A 23,843-nucleotide genomic window follows, 5' to 3' on the forward strand; every position below is an offset into this window, starting at 1 on the left:
GAGCCAATCAGCTAGATGTTGCTGGGGCAGCTGTGAGCCAATCATCAGCTGGCAGTCTGAAGGGCAGGGAAACAGCCCAATGAACATCACCGCAGAGGAGCCAATCAGCTAGATGTTGCTGGGGCAGTCTGAAGCTTGCTGGCAGCTGGAAGTTTGCTGGGGCCCCTTTGGCTGTGGCTCTCAACATCTCCCCCTCTCTGTTTAAACAACAAGCATGTGGCTTATGGACCGTGCCTGCCTTAGGTTGTCCAATACATATGGTCCTTACCCGTCTTCGGATGAGCTGACCTCAGGGCGTCAGCCTCCTGTCTTAGGTTGGTACCATTGTAATTGGATCTTACCCGTCATTGACTACCGGTCCAGTATACAGCCACACCTGTGGAGAGGTCTCAGCGGGGGGGGGGGGTGAGGTTCTTTGCCTCACCTCTGTTGACCCTCAAATTTTAGCTGAATGATCATGACAAGCAGAAGGGAGGAAGATATACCAAGTCAATTGACGGCTCCTTTTGGGAAAATTGTACCACCGATGAAATCATCATTAAAAATACCCCAACACTACCACAAGTCGCTGCACCAACAGATAGTTCACAATGCATACAAATGACACATAGTTCTGTAAGCAGTTCAGTGCAAGTTCTGTAAGCAGTTCAGTGATGGCTATTGCAGAAACTGTAGATTAGTTTTATCTTTGTCTTCACCGGCACAGGGATGAAGATAGGAATTCTGGCAATAATGACTAAAGAAAAAATTAGGTAACATTCCAGAAGACACTAAAAGAAAACAATTTTCTTAACAATTTATATTATCTTCATCTGAAGATAGAAATTCTGGCAATAATGGCTAAAGAAAAAATTAGGTAACATTCCAGAAGACACTAAAAGAAAACAATTTTCTTAACAATTTATATTATCTTCATCTGAAGATAGAAATTCTGGCAATAATGGCTAAAGAAAAAATTAGGTAACATTTCAGAAGGCACTAAAAGAAAACAATTTTCTTAACAATTTACATTATAGTGAAGAGAATTATTAAATATAATGAAAACGAAAGGTGAGAGTAAACAAACAGATCTGTTAACCTCCTTTTTTGTTTACATATTAAAACAATTCTTAACAGTTATTTACCCAATTTAAATTAAACCATTTAAATCACGTGAATAAAAAAAAAAAATTTGGATCCATCTTTTCATGAGCGCTCATCATATATGATATATGGAAATACGTACATTGGACATACGTACATTCAAACATATAACACAAAACACAAGTGTGCACACATAATATAATACATACAACACATAACATAATAGTAAAGGCCTTATAACTTTTTACAGGTAAAATCTCTATTGCAATGTTTAAAAACTCTATAGTCAAAAAAAAATAGAACTGATCAGCAAAACATTAACCTAGGTCTGTATGAGCTCAAAAAAATAAAATAGAACTTCATGATATGGGAAAGGGCAATAATAAAATAGATATTGAAAAAAGCATCCTGGTTCTGTTGCAGATGTAAGGATAGCCAAATTGGAGTTTTGGATATCAGCTATTATGGATTTGAGCTAAATCATCTTCTTTTTGGTCTGCAGAAATCGCTTTAGTTAATCTCTCTGGAATCCAAATCGGCTGCTGTTCTCCCTGTGGAAACACAAAAACAGACCCCCGACTCCAGACAATCACTGGGTCAGGATTTTAGTTAATCTCTCCGGAATCCAAATCAGCTGCTGTTCTCCCTGTGGAAACACACAAACAGGCCCCCGACTCCAGACAATCACTGGGTCAGAACCTTGGTTAATCTCTCTGAAATCCAAATCGGCTGCTGTTCTGGGTCAGAACTTTGGTTAATCTCTCTGGAATCCAAATCGGCTGCTGTTCTTCCTGTGGAAACACACAAACAGACCCCCGATTCCAGACAATTACTGGGTCAGGACCTTTCCATTGTCCTGTTAGAATATCTTTCCAAAGTACCTTGGGCTTATGTACATTTTTTGGACACATATGCCTTTCTGCAGCACTAAGTCCTGATGAATCCAAATTTAAAAAGTTTAGAGTAAAAAGGGTTATTTTAAGTTTATCTTTGGGGAATATATACCCCTTCCCAATTCCATCTTTTTGCTTTAATAAGTACATTTTAATAGTTTGATGAGCTCTTTCAACTATGCCTTGTCCCTGTGGATTGTATGGGATTCCTGTTATATGAGTAATGCCAAATGAAGAGCAAAATTGTTTAAAAGAAGTAGACGTATAACCAGGGGCATTATCTGTTTTTAACTGTTTTGGAATGCCCACAGTGGCAAAATTTTGTAAGCAATGAGCTATAACATCTTTAGTTTTTTCACCGGCATGAAGGGAGCCCATCAAAAATCCAGAAGAAGTATCAACTGTAACATGCAAATATTTTAATTTTCCAAATTCTGGCAAGTGTGTGACGTCCATCTGCCAAATATGGTTAGGCATCAATCCTCTAGGATTGACTCCAAGATTAACTTGTGGTAAAAAGGTCACACAATTTTGACATTGTTTTATTATTTGTCTAGCTTGTTCCTTAGTTATTTTAAAACGCTTTTGTAAAGTATTAGCATTGACATGGAATCTTTCATGAAAATTTATAGCTTCTTCTAGTATAGAGAAAATATGTATGTCACGTGTAGTTTTATCTGCTAAATCATTGCCCAAACTAAGGGCTCCAGGCAATCCTGTATGTGCCCTGATATGTCCTATAAAGAATGGATCTTTTCTGTCCCAGATTAAACTTTGTATAGTGGAAAACAAAGAGAAAACAGTAGAAGAAGGGGAAATTCTACCAGCATCTTCAAGGGATACTATAGCATTAACTATATACTGGCTATCAGAAAATAAATTAAATACAGAATCTTTAAACATCACAAAAGTTTGTAATACTGCATTAAGCTCTACCTTTTGAGCTGATTGTTTGGGTACTAAAAATGTAAAAGTTTGATCAGGTGTAACTATTGCTGCTGTACCATTATTTGACCCATCAGTGAATATATTTGGAGCATTCATGATAGGTGTTTTTCTTGTCATTTTTGGAAAAATTACAGGATGCAATGACCAAAAAGACAATAAAGGATTAGATGGTAAGTGGTTATCAAATGAAACATTAGATTTGCACATTATTATTGCCCAAGTATTTAACTCATTAGCTAATTCATCAATTTGATTCATAGTATATGGAGTAATAATTTTATGGGGAGAAATTCCAAACACTGCCTTTGCTGTTTTTATTCCTTTGAGTATTAATTGTCCTACAGCCTCAGGATACCTAGTAAGAATAGTGTTAGGAGAATAAGATAAATGTATCCATAATAATGGACCTTCTTGCCAAAATACTCCTGTAGGAATATTTTTTGTTGGTAGTACAATAAATAATAAAGGCAAACTTATATCAATTCTATCCAAATGCATATTTTCCATATATGTTTCAATGATTTTTAATGCCTTTCTTGCTTCAGGCGTTAACATTCGGGGTGAATTTGGATCTGATGGACCTTTTAGGATATCAAATAAAGGTCCCAATTCTCCTGTTGGAATACCTAGATAAGGCCTTATCCAATTTATGTCTCCTAATAACTTTTGAAAGTCATTAAGTGATTTGAGTTGATCAACTCGTATTTGAATTTTTGGTGGACGGACCATGGTTGAGGATAATAGAACTCCTAAATAATTAATTGGAAAATTTAATTGTACTTTATCTATTGCTATCTCTAGATTATAATTTTTTAATAAGTTTGTAAGTGTGGCATAACATTCTAGCAATGTGTTTTTAGCTTTGTGTGCCAATAACACATCATCCATATAGTGAAATATTTGTAGTTCAGGATTTTGATTTCTAAGTGGCTGGATTACTTTGTTAACATAAATTTGACACATAGTTGGGCTGTTAGCCATCCCTTGAGGGAGTACTTTCCATTCATATCTCTGATCAGGACCTTCATGATTTAGTGCAGGGATAGTAAATGCAAAACGTGGACTATCCTCAGGATGAATTGGAATTGAAAAAAAACAATCTTTAATATCTATAACTAAAACATACCAAGTTTTTGGCAAAGCAGACAATTGAGGAATCCCCGATTGAGCAGGTCCCATAATGACCATTTCATTGTTAATGGCTCTTAAATCTTGCAGTAGTCTCCATTTACCAGATTTCTTTTTGATGACAAAAATGGGAGTATTATGGGGAGATACAGAAGGTTGTATATGTCCTTCCGCTAATTGTTGTTTGACCAGATCATGGGCTACTTGTGTCTTTTCTTTAGTCAAGGGCCACTGAGGAACCCATACTGGTCTTTCTGATTTCCATGTAATTTTTATTGTCTCAGTGGCCCTTTGTGAAAATCCAACCCATGTCTGTCTGTTCTTTGATCTATTTGTATTGGTGCTGCTATACATTGTTCTTGTCTTTCTAATCTTTTTCCTTTCCTAAAACCTTGTCTAGCCATAATAGTGGGTGCATTTTGATTGATATTATTTGTTAATGTCAAACCTAATTGATCTAAGACATCTCGTCCCCATAAATTTACGGGAAGATGATCCAATACATATGGCTGTATAGTTCCTTCACATCCTTCAGGATCCTTCCAATCTAATAGCATTGCACTTCTATTGGGATTAGTCGCCACTCCTAGGCCTCGAAGCGATTGAGTGGCTTGTTGTAATGGCCAATGTTTTGGCCATTCTTGACGAGAGATGATGCTAAGATCTGCACCTGTATCCAGTAGCCCATTAAATTCATGTCCTTGAATATTTAGTTTTAGCATGGGGCGAGAATCTAAATTTAAAGAAAGCATAGCCCAATCTACACCTGTGGAGCCTAATCCCTTGGAACCTCTTTCTACAACATGACTGGAAAATTTATCATGTAGGCTTGGTATTATTAGTAACTGTGCTATTCTATCTCCTGGTGAAATTACTGATATACCCTTTGGAGAACTGGCTATAATTTTTATTTCACCTTCATAATTGGAATCAATTACCCCAGGACTTATCAAAAGTCCTTTTAGAGTAGAAGAGCTGCGTCCCAATAATAAGCCTACTGTTCCTTTGGGAAGAGGTCCTTTTACCCCTGTGGGAATGATTTGAACTCCCATCTCTGGAGTTAGTACTGATTTGGTGGAGGCGCAGATGTCCAACCCTGCGCTCCCTCTGGTTTGTCTGATGAGGGATCTGATGTGCTGGGCACTACCCTGATGGGGTTGCTGGGGTTGCTGGGTTCCTCCAGTGCTCCGTATATTTGTGGTTTGGGGCCCCGGAGCATTGGGGCCCCCTGTCCATTTTTTGGCAACGGAGCCCGATGCCTTTGTCCACGATATTGTGGATAAACACCTTGTCCTTGTTCGTTTTTTGATAATGGAGTACCCTCTATGGTGGTTTGAGGACGGTATTCATTAGCCCAATATAATGGAGTACCCTCTATGGTGGTTTGAGAACGGCATTCATTAGCCCAATGTCTCCCTCTACGGCATCGTGGGCAAATACCTGGTATTCTACTTGTTTGATACCTAGTTTTGTTAAACCCTCCTCCTATGGGGCAATTCCTTTTAAAATGTCCTGTTTGTTGACAATTGTAGCATGTTCTTGGCCTGGCATCTAAAGCCTGTTTTACTGCAGCTGCCACAATTTGCCCTTGTTCATTAATGTCTCTGGCATCTAAAACCTGTTTTACTGCAGCTGCCACAATTTTCCCTTGTTCATTAATGTCTCTGGCATCTAAAGCCTGTTTTACTGCAGCTGCCACAATTTGCCCTTGTTCATTAATGTCTCTGGCAAACTTCCAGCTGCCAGCAAGCTTCAGACTGCCCCAGCAACATCTAGCTGATTGGCTCCTCTGCGGTGATGTTCATTGGGCTGTTTCCCTGCCCTTCAGACTGCCAGCTGATGAGCCACTGAAGCAGGAACAAACTTTATTTCTGAACTCCACCAGCACACTCCACAAACGCTCCCGCTCCCGGGAACTCTCCTGAACGCCACCCATGTGGCTCCTCCAGGAACCACCAACTGGAAATTCCTCCTCCGGCACTTCCCCAACCAATGCGAACTCTTCAGGAATCCCTTCGAGAACTCAACCAGAACGCAACAGGAACTCCTCGAGAACTCAAAAGTCATCATCTTAATGGCTCACCTCTCAACCAATACTATTGGCAAAATGCCAGGGGCCATTCCGACTTGGCTGTGGCTCTCAGCAGGGATGTAACTCAGTGGTTGAACACCCCTGGGCCCTGGGTTCAATCTCCAGTAACAAATAAATTAGACTTAAACCTCATGAGCAAAATCATTCATAATTAAAATCAGAAAATATTTCTTGTGTGGTAATGAAAATACTGTTATGGTTTACATATTAGGTGTCCCCCAAAACTGTTAATGCAGGAATATTCAGAGGTGGCAACGATTAGATTGAGACCTATAACCTAATCAATCCATCCTAGTTTGAAAGCACTAGTTGATAACTACAGGCAGGTGGGGTGTGGCTGGAGGAGGTAAGACACTGGGGGCATGCCTATAAAGGATACATCTGCTACAGTTCCTTTCCACCTGTCTCTCTGTATCCTGATCCTACCAGGAACTGAGCAGCTTTCCTCCACTGTCTTTCCTCCATGATATATTGCCTCAATTTGTACCCTGAGCAATGAAGTCTGCCATCTATGGATCTTTGAAACTATGAGCCCCAAGTAAACTTTTCCTTCTCTAATAAGTTGTTCCTGTTGGATATTTTGGTCACAGTGGGAAAAGGCTAAAACTAAGACAAATACCATACACCAAATTTGGGAAGATGCAAAGAGCCACTTAGAAATAACTATTTCTAAATACTTATATACAAATCAATCTGGAAAAAAAGCATGAAATCAAGAAACTAAATTACATCAACAGAATAAACCCAAATAATTTATAGGGAAGAAAATAATGAAGACCAAAAATAAATACATTGGTAAGAATGGTAAAATAAAGATAATTATAAATAAAAAGTTCTCTAAACAGCTTTGTGAAAATAATGTGACCGAGGAAAAACACAAATAATATTCAGAATGAAAAACTGGAAAACTTAACATATAGAAAATGTTAATAATTAATAATAAATAAGATTAAATAATTAATGACTAATAAGATTAATAGTAATAAAACCCCTAAGAACAGCTTTATGAGGATGACTGTCCTAGAAAAATTGATGCAGGAAAAATAGCAAAATTATATAAACTTACTTCCATTAAAATAACTTGTCGGAGACCAGCTCCAACAGGGGGTCTCAGGAGACGAACAGATGGTGAGGAGTCGGCGAAAGAGGGGGTGGAGAAACAACACAGACACCAAAGTGAAGGTGTTGATCCCGATCTTTACTTGTGAAGTTGATCATATATACTTTTCATTTTGGCAGGCGTACAGTATTTTGTGGTTACAAAACAGGAATCATTATTCAAACAAAACAAAATATTACGTAGCTACAATTAGAATAGAAGAATGTATCTTGGCTTATGCATAAGCAAGCATTTGTACTTTCAGTTTGCGTTTTGTTTTGAGCTGTTTCTGCTTAGTTAACTTTTAATAATAGTTACAAATGTCCCAAACTATTGGCCTATACCTTGACTATTTTTTCTTGACTTACTGACTGGAACCGGTGCCATGGTTACGGCAAGGGGTTGACTTGTTATTACTTTTAATCAAACAGGAGTAAGAGCACAAACCATTGTGCACAGGAACAAGAACAAGTTGCCCAGTACTAAGCACTAATCTCTCTTCTTAACATTAATTTTTCTTCTCTAGATTTTAATTTAATTTCTCAAAAACTTCCTTGACAGGAATACAGGGAGTTTTTCTTTAGACATTAACAATTTACACTCCACAGCTGAATCATTGCATTTAGAGCAAACAGATCTATGCTTTAGAAGTAGTTGCATTAATTGGGAAAGTCATGATTTTTCCTTTATACTTAATGGTCATATGAGAAATCAAAACTATACTTATTAAAGGAATACAAAAACAAATCAGCCCATTCCCAGAAACATACTGCGCTCCTCCAGAGGATGGACGCCTTGCGCCATCCACCTCAGTAGGGCCTTGCCATTGCTTGAGTCAGGGGAGGGGCACAGCAATAACTGAATCAGCAGTTAAATGCACACCACATACATTTCAGGTAGAATAATGTACACAGAGATTTTTCATATAATTCTATCAAAATAACAAACATTGGTTAGTATGTGAAGAGAAAGGAACTCTTAAACACCATGGGTCTTAACGGAAATTAGCTCATTTACTAGTCAGAACAATATGAAGCTTCCTCAAAAAACTAAAAATAGAACTACAATATAATCCAACCTTCCCACTTCTGTATATATAGCAAAAGGAAATTATATAAGCATATTTAAAGGATACTTTCTTTTCTTTTTGGGGAGGGGGGAGTACCAGGGATTGAGCCCAGGGGCACTTAATCACTGAGTCACATCCCCAGTCTTTAAAATTTTTTTTTTCATTTTGAGACATGGTCTTGCTAAGTTCCTTCAGGCCCTGCTAAATTGCTCAGGCTGGCTTTGAACTTGTTATCCTTCTGCCTCTGCTTCCCTAGCTGCTGGGATTACAGGTTTGCACCACTGTGCCCAGCCAAAGGGATACTTTCATGGCCATGTTTATCACTGGACTATTCATTCACAAAAGCTAAGATATTGAATCAACCTGGATGAATATTGGATAAAGAAAATGTGGTAAATATACACAATGGAATAACACTCAGCCATAAATGGAGGACATTATACTAAGTGAAATAAAGTCACCCAATGCAGAAATACAAATTCCACATTTATATGTGAGTTTATATATGGGTGTTAAAAGGTTGATAGGAAGGTATATTAGTTATTACTAGAGCCTAGTAATAATGGGAGTGATGGGGAAAGGTGAAAGGTTAGGTAACATGTACCTAAACACCATTAGATGGAAATAATAAGTTCTAATGTTTTACAGAATGCTGTGGGGAGTAGGACTATAGTTCACAATAACCTAATAAATATTTTTATAAACAATGAGAAGAGAGGGGCTAAAAGGCTCCCAAAACAAAGTTATGAAAAGGAAATGGAAGTGTTAATTACCTGATTTAATTAGTACACATCATATACATGAATTATCAAACTATACTCCATAGTCATGTGTAATAATTATGGTAAGGCAAAAAATTTTAAATTTGTACAATTAAGATAATAATTTAAAAATACACTAAACAAGATTTCATTTGCTAAATGTTATAATATCAATTTAAAGTACACACTAAGTGTACTTGTTCACATTTCAATTATCCCAGTGAACTTTCAGGGATTACTGGATAAAATGAAGCTATCATGTATATTCACAAGACACTAACTAAAAAAAGAAAAAAAAAAACTAAAAAGTAATAGCAGAAAGATCAGTAGAATACAAGGAAGAGAACAGGGGGAGGGAAGAAGGGAAGGAAAGGAGAAAAACTTGGGGCTGAATTAGAGCAAATTATATTCCATGCTTTTTAATTATGTCAAAGTGAATCCTAAAGTTATGTATGACTAAAAAGAAACGATAAAATGATTAATTCTTTAATTTCACAGTCTGATGAAATAATTAGATGCTTTCTTCGAAAGGATCCACATAGAAACATAAATAAATGTAGGAGTCCATTAATAAATCCACTGAATTCACAAGTAAACTGTACAACCACACTTGCATTTATTAAATTGCCAAACAGAATATACAACAGTTTACAAGTCACTCAAAGTCTGTTTTAATAATTGGTCATTGCTTGTAAATAATGTCATAGTATTAATGTGTAGGACTCAGTGAACTCTATCAAAATGCAATATACTTTTAGTAAAAAATTGTTCATGAACTTGATAACCTCTAATTCACATAAATGATAGATATGACCTACCTATGAATAGGAATTTGAAAAATTCAAGTCTTAAAAATAATATCCATAAAATTGGGAGTTCATAACCCACTTCAATCTAATGTATGAAATATGATATGTCAAGAGCTTTGTAATGTTGTGAACAACCAATAAAAAAAAGAAAAAAGAAAAAAAATAATATCCATAAATATACACATTCATCTCTCTGAAAAGTCACAAAGCATGTAGGAATCATAAGGAAACTTCTTATTTCCCTCCAAATTAACTTCCTTGAACTTACTATTCAAAGAGAAAAAAAATTAAAATTAATAAAAATAAAGGGAAATATTGTCTGTCAAAATGCCCAAATTAGAACTTTTTAAAGTACTAGGACTTCACTAACTTTTGGCTTATACCTATATACTGCCAGTGAGCTGTGTAAGAACACATTTTCTTCTAATAAATATAAAGATTGAAATTTACCTTACTCATATCATAGCTTTAAGATTTTTCAAATCTTGTTTTCAAAGTGAAAACTCTCTTGGCCTTAGAAAGATTTAGGAAAAGCCTATTACTAAGCATCAACTGTAAAAAAATTCATTGTTGCCTTAATCAAGTGAGCTTGATTAAGTGTACTTGTTCTTGCTTAATCAAGTGAGCTCTCAGAGAATTCGACATAATCACTTAACATATTTTTAAACTGAGCTTTCATTCATCCCACTTGCCTCCAGAAAAATAATGAAAATACCACTATTCTGAATTTAAAGATGATCCTTTTACAAACACAAGAAAGCCTCAAATTTTAAATAAAATTTCAGGAAAAAACTTGAAACAATTGAGGTAAAAGAAAACCCAGAATCCTCAAAAGATAAACAGTGACAAATCTATTTGTTTATATTCTGTAGACACTGTAAACTCAAAAAAATTCTATTTTGCTTCCAAATGAAACCTGTTAGTATAACGTTAAAAATGAGATATGAAAGAAAATTTTCACCTGATTTTAAATTGAATATTTTTTTTAATATTTATTTTTTGGTTAGACACAATACCTTTATTTTATTTATTTATTTATTTTTATGTGGTGTTGAGGATCAAACCCAGGGCCTCATGCACACTACGCGAGTGCTCTACCACTGAGCCACAACCCCAGCCCTCAATTGAATATTTTCGATCTTTAATTTTGATTTTCAAGGTAGCCTGAGAATATTCTGTATATCTGCATGTTCAGTGTGCACGGCTTCATACAAAGGAAAACTGCAATAGCAGAAATTATACTGAACAGAAAATCAAATCATGTTAAACTGTTGGTTTTGTCCAAATATACCAGGATGCTAACTTATTTACATTGAAGTGGCCAATACACATCAAGTTAGTATGAGGAAAACCTGAAACTTCTTAAGACCAAATTTGAAACCTAAGTATGCTGAATATGTTTTTAGTAGAAGAAAAGCAAAGCTTTCAGGTTCATTTATTATGGAGTAGGTATTTATTCTAATTAGTTGTTTTTTTAAAGTGCTATTATATATGACTTTTTTTCTTGTTTGGGATATCATTTTAATAAGAAGAGTTGTGTTTTGTTCTAATTCAGAACATTTAATCTTAAATTTGAAATTTAGCATTAAATTGAAATTTACTATGCTATCTTGCACTTAGTATTTTGTAAATAAACTTGAATGGATATTCACTTGTGTTGATTTTTAATAGTTCAGTTTTTGCTACAAGTTGAATATCCATTATCTGAAGTGTTTGAGATCATACCATTTCAAATTTTGAAATGTTTTCAGATTTGAGAATACTTGCACAGACTTTACCCACTGAGTGCTCCTAAATCCAAAACTCAAAATCTGAAATACCAGGTAGTTCTGGAAAAAAGTGGAATACCAGAGTATTTTAGGTTTCCTATATTTTTTAGTTAGGGATGCTAAACCTGTATTTGTACTCTCCTCCTTACTGAAGACCACCTACATGAACACACATATACACACATGAATGTTTCAGTATACAAAAACTGTTCTACTTTCTGAATCATCTTCTGATTGTGATACTATGGGCTTATAGTTTAAAGGAAAATTGTTTTAACCTTAATACATTAATTGAGTTCCCTTTGTATATAGTTATACTCACTGGCAGATTGCCAATGGAGCACTTTCTATGCTCATAAATCTGACCCTAACATATATTGAAAAGGGTAAAAAAATAAATTCAAAAGTATCAAGAAACTGGGAGGAGCAGAAGGCACCCAAACAGGATGCAAAGATGAGGAAAGGAAAATAACACTTTACTCTGCCTATGCAAACTACTTTAACCAATGATACACTCAGTTAAATCCATTTGTTTTTTCTGGACCAGCATTTAAGTACAGTTTTGGGGAAATTTCCTACTAAAAATCCCAAACAGTCTAGACAATTCTTCCTGAATGCTCTAATATACCCAAATTAGCAAGATTTATCCTCTTCTTTCTAACTTTTGCCTATGCAAGGGTGAGACAGTTTGCAACATCCAATGTTCTTTCCTGCTCGATAACACATGGAACACTCAAATGTAATAATTCCACTTCAGAAGCCAGAGTTAATATGCCACAAATATATGCTAACAAACTGACCATTGTTAAATAATGTACAGAAACAAATTAATGGTTTCAAACTTCCTAATACAGTGCATTTTTCAATTTAAATTTTATATAAGCAAGGAGGGCTCGATTTTCAAATGTATGCATTTTTATATTTATTTTCAGTTTTTTTTATGTAGACACAATATCTTTATTTTATTTCTATGTGGTGCTAAGGATTGAATCCAGTGCCTCATGCATGCTAGGCGAGCACTCTACCACTGAGCCACAACTCCAGCCCCAAATGTATGCATTTTTAAATGCTCTTTATACCACTTTAAGTTCACTACTACCCATAAGGCTTTTTCTCTGTTTGTAACATCAATCATAGCACTGTGGTTACACCAAGTGAAAAATACTCAAATCAGCTTAAGAGAAAGCTTGGAAAATAGTCACAGAGATATCATCCCGTGATTTGGCAGAAATCGCAAAGAAAAGTTCTATACTAAAGACGTAGCATATCAAAATAAAACCTTCATAAATTCCTTTCCCGACTCTCCATTCTCTTTCAGTTTGGGTTTGCTCATATAAGAAACAGCATCTCCTTTCACGGAAGCCGGAAGTGAGTGCATTTCTAAAACCGCTTTTCCAGCCGCAAATTTTCTCAGGCTTTCGTCACAGAGGCAAACCAGTTTCAGTTAGTTTAATACGAAGAGCAGTTAAACTTAGATATTAGCGAGCTTTTAGGTTCAGGAAGTACGTTAAGAAGCCGAGAGAGCCGCTGATTCCGTATTTTAATGCGAACTTACCTGAAGTGGTTCTGAAGAGCTCTTCCGGTACCGGCAACAAAATCAGTCCTACCTGGAGGAAGCGGAAGTGAGGCTGTTAGACTGCTGGGTTCTAGTGGTTCCTATCTATAGGACGTTTTTCTCGCTTTTCATTTGGCCGTGTAGAAGGTAAGAGCTTACAGCTGCCAGAACCACCCGTTTCCAACAATAAAAGGACTTTTGTGCGAATGCGAGTGGCAGTTAGTCATCTCCATCATCACTAGTTTTTACAAGGTTTGGAATGAGAATAGAGGCCTTTAGGAATTTAATACATGTGTTTCTTCCTTGTATTTGGAGGAGCCTTAGACAAGGTTCTTCAAAGAAAGAAAGGAGATGGGGAAGGGGTGCTATCTGGATCCTATAAACTACATCTGTTTTCCCTATTAATTTTTTGCTATTTGTGTAGAAAATTCACATCACAGGGAACCACTTCCAACTTTTAGTCCCAAGTACTATTCTCTCATCTAAGAAGTTATCAGATTTGGTCATCACTGAAAGCCTGGGGTGCAGGGGAGTGAATTAATTAAGACATATATTCACAGAGAAAATTGTGTAACTGTACATGCTTTTCTTTCAGTATGAAATATTGTTTTTCCCTCCTTTGCTGTATGTCCTTGTAATTTATTCAGAGTTTTTGCTGACCACTGAAAGTAAAAATCTGTTTTTACAGTCATAGATAAAGCTACTAGATTATTTGTAGCATTTAGCCAAATTGCAATCTTCCATTCATTTCTGGAATTATTTGATTTTTCATCACACCAACAGGTAGGGATAGTTTCACTCACAGTTTGTATTAACAAGAAGCTATCTTACTTTCTGGTATGGAGTAGATTCTCAAACGAATTTTGTTAAATAAGTGAATCTTGGTAAATCCTGAAACTTCTACAGGGAAACCAGAGACAAGGGGTATAGGGTACTGCAAAACCTAAACAGGGCTGAAAATGTGCTTGTAAGTAATAATTCAGAGGCAGGAAAGGGACAAATCTACACAGATCTTGGTAGGCTATATTTCTATAAATAAAATGTAGTTATTTTTCAGTTAATATTTAAGTCTGAGACCAAAAAGCACAGGGATAAGGACGAATAGAGAATGAATCACTTGTTAAGGTCAGTGGTAGAGCACTTGCCCAGAATGCATGAGGCTATGGGTTTGATCCCCAACTGAAAGAGAATAGGAACCTAATATTCCCATGCTTTAGGCATATAATAATATTTCTCTTAAAAAGGATATGAGTTAGGAAATGGAATTAAAAATGAATAAAGAACAGTCCCTTCTGGGTATAGTGGTGCATGCCTGTAATCCCAGCCTCTTGGGAGGCTGAGGCAGGAGGATCATGAGTTCAAAGCCAGCCTCAGCAATTTAGTGAGACCCTGTCTCTAAATAAAATATATAAAAGGGCTGGGGATGTGGTTCAGTGGTTGAGTGCCCCTGGGTTCAATACCCAGTCCCTTCCTCCAAAAAAATTGTCAGTCAAAGTAAAGGGAAAGCAAAAGGCCAACCAAGATGGGGGAATAGACTATTACATGAAAAAAAAACTTTCACTAGAAGGAAACTGGAAAATTGGAAAGCATGGAGAATAACAAGAAGTTATTGAAAGTCATTTACTAATGAGAAAAGTGGCTTAAAAACTGAAGCCAGGAAAGTAAGCAGAGGCTTGGGCATGACAAATATTTTAGTCCATACATAGAACTTTGAATTTTATTATTTAAGGAATGAAAGGTAACTGCAGGTATTTCAGCATGGAATGACAGAATTTTACTTTGATATTTACAAGGTTACTTCTATTGCTCTGTGGAGTATAAGCTGAAGAGGGTTTATGAGAGACTATATAAAGTAAGAGTCCAGTGAGCAAAAGAATATTTCCTGGATGAAGGTGTCATCAGTGGATGCAAATACAAATGAAATAATTTGTCATAATAATTTGGAAAGAGAATACACCAAGCCTGATCATGATTTAAATAGGGTAGTGAGAGAGGTGAAAGTGTTAGATACTTCTGCTTATAATATTCAGAAATATTAAAAAAATATTTTAAAAAACCTTCACTAGAAGGAAACTGGAAAATTGGAAAGCATGGAGAATAATGAGAAGTTATTGAAAGTCATTTACTAATGAGAAAATTGGCTAAAAACTGAAGCCAGGAAAGTAAGCAGAGGCTTACTTTTTACACTTTGGAAAATAATGCCTCCTTTTGCCACTGCCACTCAACCCCTGCAAAAGTGGCAAGTCATAAAAAATTTATGATAATCATGCAAGTTCGATGGTGAATATTTATTCTAGAAAAGATCTATCATGGAAGGGCTATGTATAATAAATTGCAGTCATAACTTTCCTTGATAACCATTCCATGTCAACAATGGAAAAGTGGAAAAATTCTGGGGCTTGACATTGTACATACAACATGACTATGACATTCAAGATAAACTTCTTACTGTAAAAGAATTAAGCAGTTCATGCAAGAGCTATCAAACCAGGTGAACAGGAGAACAGCACACAAATATCTTTAAATATGTCTCTGTGAACCTTTCATTCTCTTCTGAGAATTTATTTTCTATTTTCAAGGGTATTTTATTTTGTTAGGTATTTTATTAAGCTAAAGAACTCTTTATACATTTTATAAATGAAGAATCTTCAGCTTGAGAGATTAAGACCTGGCCATTATTACATAGTTAACATGTAGCAATTGCTGTACTCAAATTTCATGAGAAGATAGAATTAAGAAAGAGGATGTTAAGTTATAGAAGGAACAAAATTGAGAAACTTTAATATGTAAAGGATAGATAATGAGTCTCTATAGGAATTTAGAAGGAAGGAGAGAGGAAAATCAAAGAAACTTTAATATGTAAAGGATAGATAATGAGTCTCTAAAGGAATTTAGAAGGAAATAGAGAGGAAAATCAAAATGTCAGAAGTGTGTGTAAATAAGGGTGGAGTTATAAACCGTGTTTTAAGATTGTTATTGTTAAGGTCTGTAGACAAGTCAAAATAACACGTGGTATTTTGCCAGAGAAATGTTAGAGTTCGTAAACAAGTCTGGATGGTGCCTGGCAAAATGCCAGAGGGAGTGGTTTGAGAAGTAACAAAAGCAAGCCATTAAGTGTGGAGATTCCTTATTGGTTGACTGATGTATCTAGTTTATGCTAATTAGATAAGCTGTGCAAAATGTATAAATAGCTCTGTTGTCCTACAATAAACGGCTTCTATTCCTGCTGCATCAATCTACAGAAGTTATTCGTCGCCCCCCAGCAGTTAACAGTTTAAATGAAATGAGTAATGAAAATTATCTACTAGATTTGGCAGCACGGACATGAATCAATGACATTGATGAGAACACCTTAGTGAGAAATTGTACAAGGATGAGGAAAGAGTAAGGAAGAAGTATTAGCAGTATTTGTATAAACTATTTCCATGAAGCTTGGATATATAGGAAATTTTTAGAAATGGGGTCATTGGTGAAAGGTAGTAATGGATTTCTTGCCAAATTTTTAAGATGGAGATAAAAGTCAATTCATTGAAAATGGAATATATATATATATATTTCATATATATATATATATGAAAAAATGAGAATAAAAATTCTACTCAAGGGTAAAATTAAGTGAAATTCTCATCATTTATAATATACTTAGAGGTTTTAGATTTTAACATAAATAAGTATAAGTGAGTTTCATAAAATCAAGGGTCAGATGTTTTCTTTCATATGTGGAAGCTAGAGCAAAATAAATGAAAGAAGGAAGGGAGGATCTGGTATCAAAGATATAGGGAAGATCAGTAGAGTAGAAGAAAGAGATTGAGAGATCAGAGAAGGGATAGGAAAGGAAAATACATAATCTATTTAAGAATATCATGTCATGTGCATATATAAATATACCATAGGAAATTTTACCTTGATGTATAAGTAGAAAGAACAAATTAAAAATAAATAAATGAGTGAAATGAATATCAGCAGAGTAGAGGAAGGAGAATGGGGGAAGGGAGGAGAGGAGGGAAAAGGGAGGAAATGTGAACTGAAATTGAATTCCATACATGTACGAATTTGTTGAGATGAACCCAACTACTATAATATCTAATAAAAATTATAAAAAATTTTATAAAAAACAATTGCTGTACTTCCTGTTAAGGAGGAAAGATGACAAATCACTTAGTCTCAACATTTGTTTATAGGAGTAAATGACTGTGTTAGATTTTTGTTGATGTGACCAAAATACCTGACAATAACAACTTAAGGGAAGAAAGGTTTAATTTTAGCTCATGGTTTCAGATCGTGGTTGGCTGGCTCTAAGGCAGAAATATCATGTTAGAAGGGCATAGAAGAAGAAAGCTGCTCAACACATGGCAGCTGAAAAGGAGAGGGAGGGAGAAGAGAGAGAAAGGGAGGAGAATCGAGAGAGGGAGGGAGGAGAGAGAGAGGGAGGGAGGAGAGAGAGAGGGAGGGAGGAGAGAGAAAGAGGGAGGGAAGAGAGAGAAAAAGGGAGGAGAGATGGGGAGGGGAGAGGAATGGGAGAGGAAGAGGGATATCCAAGGACAAGATATTATCCCCATAGCATGGATGGTGGAAGGAGACCCTTATCATTATACAAAATACATATATGAAGATGTGAGTTTGGTGTCAACATACCTTATATACAAACAGAGATATGATAAATTGTGGTATAAAGGTGTATTAAGAATTATAGTGCAAATAATAATAATGAGAGCTCATGTATAATGGCATAATTTGGCGTGAACATACTTTATATACAGTTACGAAAAATTGTGCTGTGAATGGATAATTATGATTGTAATGCATTCCACTATTGTCGTATATGTAAGAAATAAATAAATAAATAGATAGATAGATAAATAAATAAAACATAAAAATGGATATTATCCCCAGGGGTTCCAAGTTATCAACTTCCTCTAACCATGTTCTACCTGCCTACAGTTTTCACCTTCTCCCAGTAGTCCATACACATTATTAATCCTTCAATGGGTTAATCCACTGATGAGGTTACAGTTCTTATTATCCAATCACTTCTCCAAAGTTCTACCTCTGGGCATTGCTGCATTGGAGACCAAGTTTCCAACACATGCACTTTTGGTGGACATTCAAGATCCAAACTATAACAAGGACTATGTAGATAAAATTTGTGCTTTCATATTGTTACCACTAATAATAGCATTACAAAATACTATGATGTTCCAGGAACTAAGCTGAGCATGTCTTAAACATTTTCATTTAATTCTTTCAACTTTATGAAGTAGATAACATAATTATTTGTATTTTTTCACATGAGAAACTAATGGAAGTTTGGAAAGATCGAACAATTTTCTCAATATAACGTATGAAGCAGTAGAGCCAGGACTTGAGTATGAATCTTCTTGATATAAAATCCTATGCTCTTAATCACAATTTTAAAGTTTTTCCTAAATATAATATTTTAAAATTTCCTACTCAGCCATGTACGTTCTTAAGCTACAAGGCTCCTCTTTAAGTTGAATATATTAGAAGTGTAACCTAAATTCAAATTGGGCAGACCATCCCTCATCTTTTGTGGTCACCCTCAACTGTTCATGTAGGACTCTGTTGCTGTTGATTGACTAAAGGACTGCATTTCTACATGGGTCATTGTGATCCCACCCTTCAAGGAAAAAAATCTTATTTCCCACAAAAAAAAAATGTTTAATTTGCAATAGAAAATCATTTCAGTGGTTAAGTTTGTTTGCCCATAAAATTAATCTTAGTTTAAACCTTACCTCCTTTGAGACTCTCTTTTGATACTTAACTTCTGATCTTACTTGAATAACTTTTTAATATTAAATATCTAAAAGTGCCTGTACAAATCACTTAGTACTCTAATTGTTGCTTTATCTGTGTCACACGCATCTAAGGCTATAACTACCTGAGGTATAGGCACCAGACTTTATTAAACTTTGTGTTCCCAATGCTTTTTACAATGTCTGGATATAATCTGTAATAAATACCAGCTGAAGAACTAATAAATTCAATTAATTCATGGACAAATGACTGGCATAAGAATTTCAAAAGTTAATCTCAAATGAAATTGCACAGATAACATAATAAACAATTAATAAATATTTTGTTCACATTAACTAAGCTAAGAATGGGAAAAGTAATTACAACTATCAGGAGGTAAGAATTCCACTCCCATAAATGAGTATTTTGGGTTTCTGCAGGAAAGCATTGTACATCTCAGATTTTCAGTTTGGACACCTGGTGGTGTTACAAGCTAAAAGTTAGGAGGAGAAGCCTGCATTTGCCTTAGGTTCTATTTTATAAAAGCAAAATGTGAAAGGTGCTGGGACTTGACATGAGTTGAAAACATGAGTAGAAAGCTCACATACTAGAGGTTTCTTTAAATGAATGTGGACAAGACATAAGTTGATCTTACTCTGTTTACAGGACTTTGAAATACTTCATTAAAGACAATAATACATTCAGATAATACACAGGAAACTGCCAGAGAAAATATAGCAGAAAATGAAAATGGTGTATTTCATTTTCTTCCTGAATGTAGTACAACTAGTCCAGGAAAAGGTAAGCTACTAACTGTGGCCAGAGTTAGTACTGAGATTTGGTGCTGGCAGCAGAAAGGGAAGCATCTACACAGTGGTAGGAGGACATTAAAGAACAGACTATTTCCAAAGAGTTCAGACCAGCCCAGAGAAGAACCATTGCTCCCAAATAAGAAACTAGATTTGCAAGACCTCTTTGTTTCCAAGTATTACCTGTAAATTTCTTTTTGTTTTCTAAGAAAAATATCAGTCTGTTGTAACTAGGCCCACTTTGATAAAAATCTGTTTCATAATGTGCACCAGGCACATGCTTGAAGCTTGAGTGATTTTTTTCCATCATTGGAATCTGTGCAATCAGTTTCAATTTTCATTCTTATAATAATGTGTGATACCATAGTGGAGTAAGTAATTTTTCCATTCTTGGAAAAATGCTGAATGAAGAACAACCCAAGGTAAGTTTAATACTCACAGAAAAGAATGATAAATATCAACACTAACTTAAGATCTCCAAGGGCCAAATTTTGACAGTGATAATCCTTGAGATTCATGTCCCTCAGCAACCTTGTTATTGAAATCTTGGCTGAAGATTTAGTCTCAGTAAATAATTAAGAAATGGTTTGCCTAATTCTCCAGGCTTGCAGAATTATCCAACTTCCAAAGAGCACCAATGAAACATTTTACCACTGATATTACTGTATCATAACCATTGGGTGCAAGAAAATTATCTGGCAATGTAATTATATGGCCAGAAGATTACAGCATAAATAGTTTCAAAAATGTTTTTCTTTATGCAGAAGATGTTGAAGACAATCCTACTGGATGACAATTCTATGGAATTGTTCATGTTGACAGTTATCTGCTTCATCCTGGGACTTGCAGAAACAACCCTTTTCTCTTTATGGACCATAATCTCAGCACTCTGGGATAAAAAGAAAATACCTTGTTTCTTCCTTCCAGAATTTTCTTTACATTGAATTTTAAGGATATTCCATATTTTACCAACCTAATACAGGAAAGAGAAAAGAGAGATACATGCCATGTTACTTTATCTCCAATGAAATTAGATAACTTAAAAGCTCAAACAAGACAATAAGTGGAGACAGCTATCCATAGAACTCTTGCTTTTGAATTCAGGATAAAAGGTAGAGAAAAAACATCATCTTTCTGAGCCATTGTCATTATAATTTTATGGCTCTAAGTAATTTTTTTTTTCTGAAGCATACCTGGTTGTTTGCTGATAGCAACAATTATTGGTGGCTTAGCTATTTTTGTCTTTCTATCAATCTCACAGAGGAATGTTTAGAAGCTAGCAAATCAGGTCTGGTGCAATGGTGCATGCTTGTAATCTCACTGGCTCCAGAGGCTGAGGCAGGATCAAGAGTTCAAAGCTAACCTCAGCAAAAGCAAGGTGCTAAGCAACTCAGTGAGACCCTGTCTCTAAATAAAGTACAAAATAGCACTGGGGATGTTGCTCAGTATTCAAGTGCCCATAAGTTTAATCCCCAGTACAAAAATACCTTGCAAGTCATTTCCTTTTTTTCTGTTTGATTATGTATTCTTTTTAAAATCCTCTTTATTCATAAGCAATAAAATAAAATAAAATAAAGCTCATGCCTCCTTTCCTTTGATCTTCCTTAAAGATGTTACCCTAAAACTTTGGGCAGAAATTCTGAAGCTTCACAAAGAATTCTACCCATAAAATGATAGCCTTGTAACTTCTCAGATAAGTTCAGGCCATTTATTTTAAATCATCTTTTGTTTTTCTTGATATTTGATAAATGAAGCATGACACGTTGTGATATCTACTTTTTAGCAGTACTGGTCTCCATCTACTTAATTCAGGTATTTGTTTGCTTGATTGATATTATATAGATTTTATTTGAAACAAAATTCCTTAATGATTTTGATGACTGTGATAACACAAAAATCAAATTCAGATCTAAAACTATAGGGAAAATAATTGTAGAATTATGTATATCTTTCATTATGTAAGTTGTAAATCTCATGAATTGCTGTGTAGCTTAATTATTTCAAAGCTAAATTTATATTTGTTAATTTCTACTAAGTTCCTTATTTATTGAATATCAAGAATAATTAATTCTTTACCAATTAATAACCCAAGATTTCCAATACATAAAAGGAAATATCATGTAAGAGACCAAAAAACAATTTTACCTTTATTCCCTGTACCAATATTTAATATTCTCCAATATTATTTAGAAAAACTAAAGAGAATACAAAAGAATGTGCTTCAAATAAGACCTGTTTGTCAATAGTTAATGTACTTACAATGGTTGCTGAGAAAAAATACATATTCAATGCACACTGAATAATAAATATACAAATACGAAATATTTCATTTTTAAATTTGCATTTCAGAAATATATTTTTCTGGAGAATGTGAAGCACCAATTAAGGTCATACAATGACACTACAGACTTTGATGGTGGTTAAATCAGAATGTAAATACAGTGCTGTATGTACCATATTATATTTCTGTGTGAGTTGTATTGGAAGCTTGAGATTCTGATGACATAAGTAACAAAAAAGATTAGTGTGATCAGTCTTTGTTCAGGGCCTCATTTGTTGGAAAGTGTTAGAAGGAATAATGGGATGTTTAAAATTCAATCTAAGGCAAAGTCTGATTCTTTCTATTTTACTTAGCATGTACCACTCAGAATACTGGACTTAGAATTCTGTTCCAGAGGCACTGGAGGGTGGCTCCTTCATTGATTGTTTAGCAGAAATTTGGGCCTAAAATGGGCAAACTGAGGGTGGGGAGAGAGGGTAATTAACATTTCTAAAGATATATGAGCATTGTCAATCAACAGACTAAGGATTTGATACTAAATACAGATTGGATCCATTGGGTAGACCAAGTGAGACATTGATGCTGCACTTCAGTTACTAAAGGAAAACATGTTGCATTTTTCTGAGTTGAGATTCACAGATATAAATACCCTCTTATAGGGTATTTATATAAATATATTTATAACCTTATAATTCTATTTTTTAAAAATCCCATAGAGCATCCCTATAGGGACCAAAGTTCAGAACTTAGATATAGACAGAGCAGTGTTCATAAGTACATCTTGAATCCCAATTCCAGTATCCATCTTTCACATGTCAGGACGTGGGTATCAGGAAATACCCTGAACTGTAATGGGCAAGTTTCTCAATTGAAAGAAATAGTTGAGTAACCATAATAAAAAATATTGAATGGCAGGTCGCCGCACATATCCAGATCTGTACTGGTCTTCACCAAAGTTATGGGTTGTCAGTGATTTTGCTTTGTTGTACCATAAAGTACTAATACTAGAAAAAAATCCTCTGGCAATCACATTTTCTGAAATTTGGATGTAAGACATGATAGGCATTTCTTTAAGGATTTTCTGAGAGTACTGAAGACTTAATGACATTTTAAAATAAAACATATATATTGGTAATAAAAAACCCACTACTTAGATCAATATATTCCAAAGTAATACTAATGTACAGCATGGATTCTGAAATCAAAGAGTCAGGGAACTATACCACCTTAATGTAAAAGACAGTCTATCCCTGATAATTATGAAGAGCATCCCAGGGAACTGGCTTGAGGCCATAGTTTCTTTTTTTCCAAGTTTCAGATCCAGAACAGAAGGGAAAATATATCACTTGAATGTATAAATACACCTCCAAACCTTAATAGAGGTAGTTAATGACTAGATAAGTATTATTCTAATTGCCAAAGATATGGATCCGAAATAAATGAAACATCATATAAATATGAGTTCCTTTTCACCAAACTGCCTACCACTTTTAAAGCCTCAGAACACAACCTCAGAGTGCATATACTTTAGCAGCATGGTGTCAGACAGATTTAGAAGAATTTGTCTTCTAAACAAACTACTTACTGCTGATGTCACAGTATATGCACCAAAATGAGCAAAAAGAACCTGTTTACTCTGACATTTCTGAATTGTAAGGCCCTTAAGTTCCAAGTTTTGCATGAGGAAAACAAAAGTAGCTCAATCAAGGTAGATAGCATGTGTTGGTGTGGCTGATAACATTTGATGGTAGTGGTAACTTACCCTTCAGGTTATATTTGATGCAGAAATAAAT

Source organism: Ictidomys tridecemlineatus, chromosome 1 (assembly GCF_052094955.1).
Source record: "Ictidomys tridecemlineatus isolate mIctTri1 chromosome 1, mIctTri1.hap1, whole genome shotgun sequence".
In the NCBI taxonomy this organism is placed as follows: domain Eukaryota; kingdom Metazoa; phylum Chordata; class Mammalia; order Rodentia; family Sciuridae; genus Ictidomys; species Ictidomys tridecemlineatus.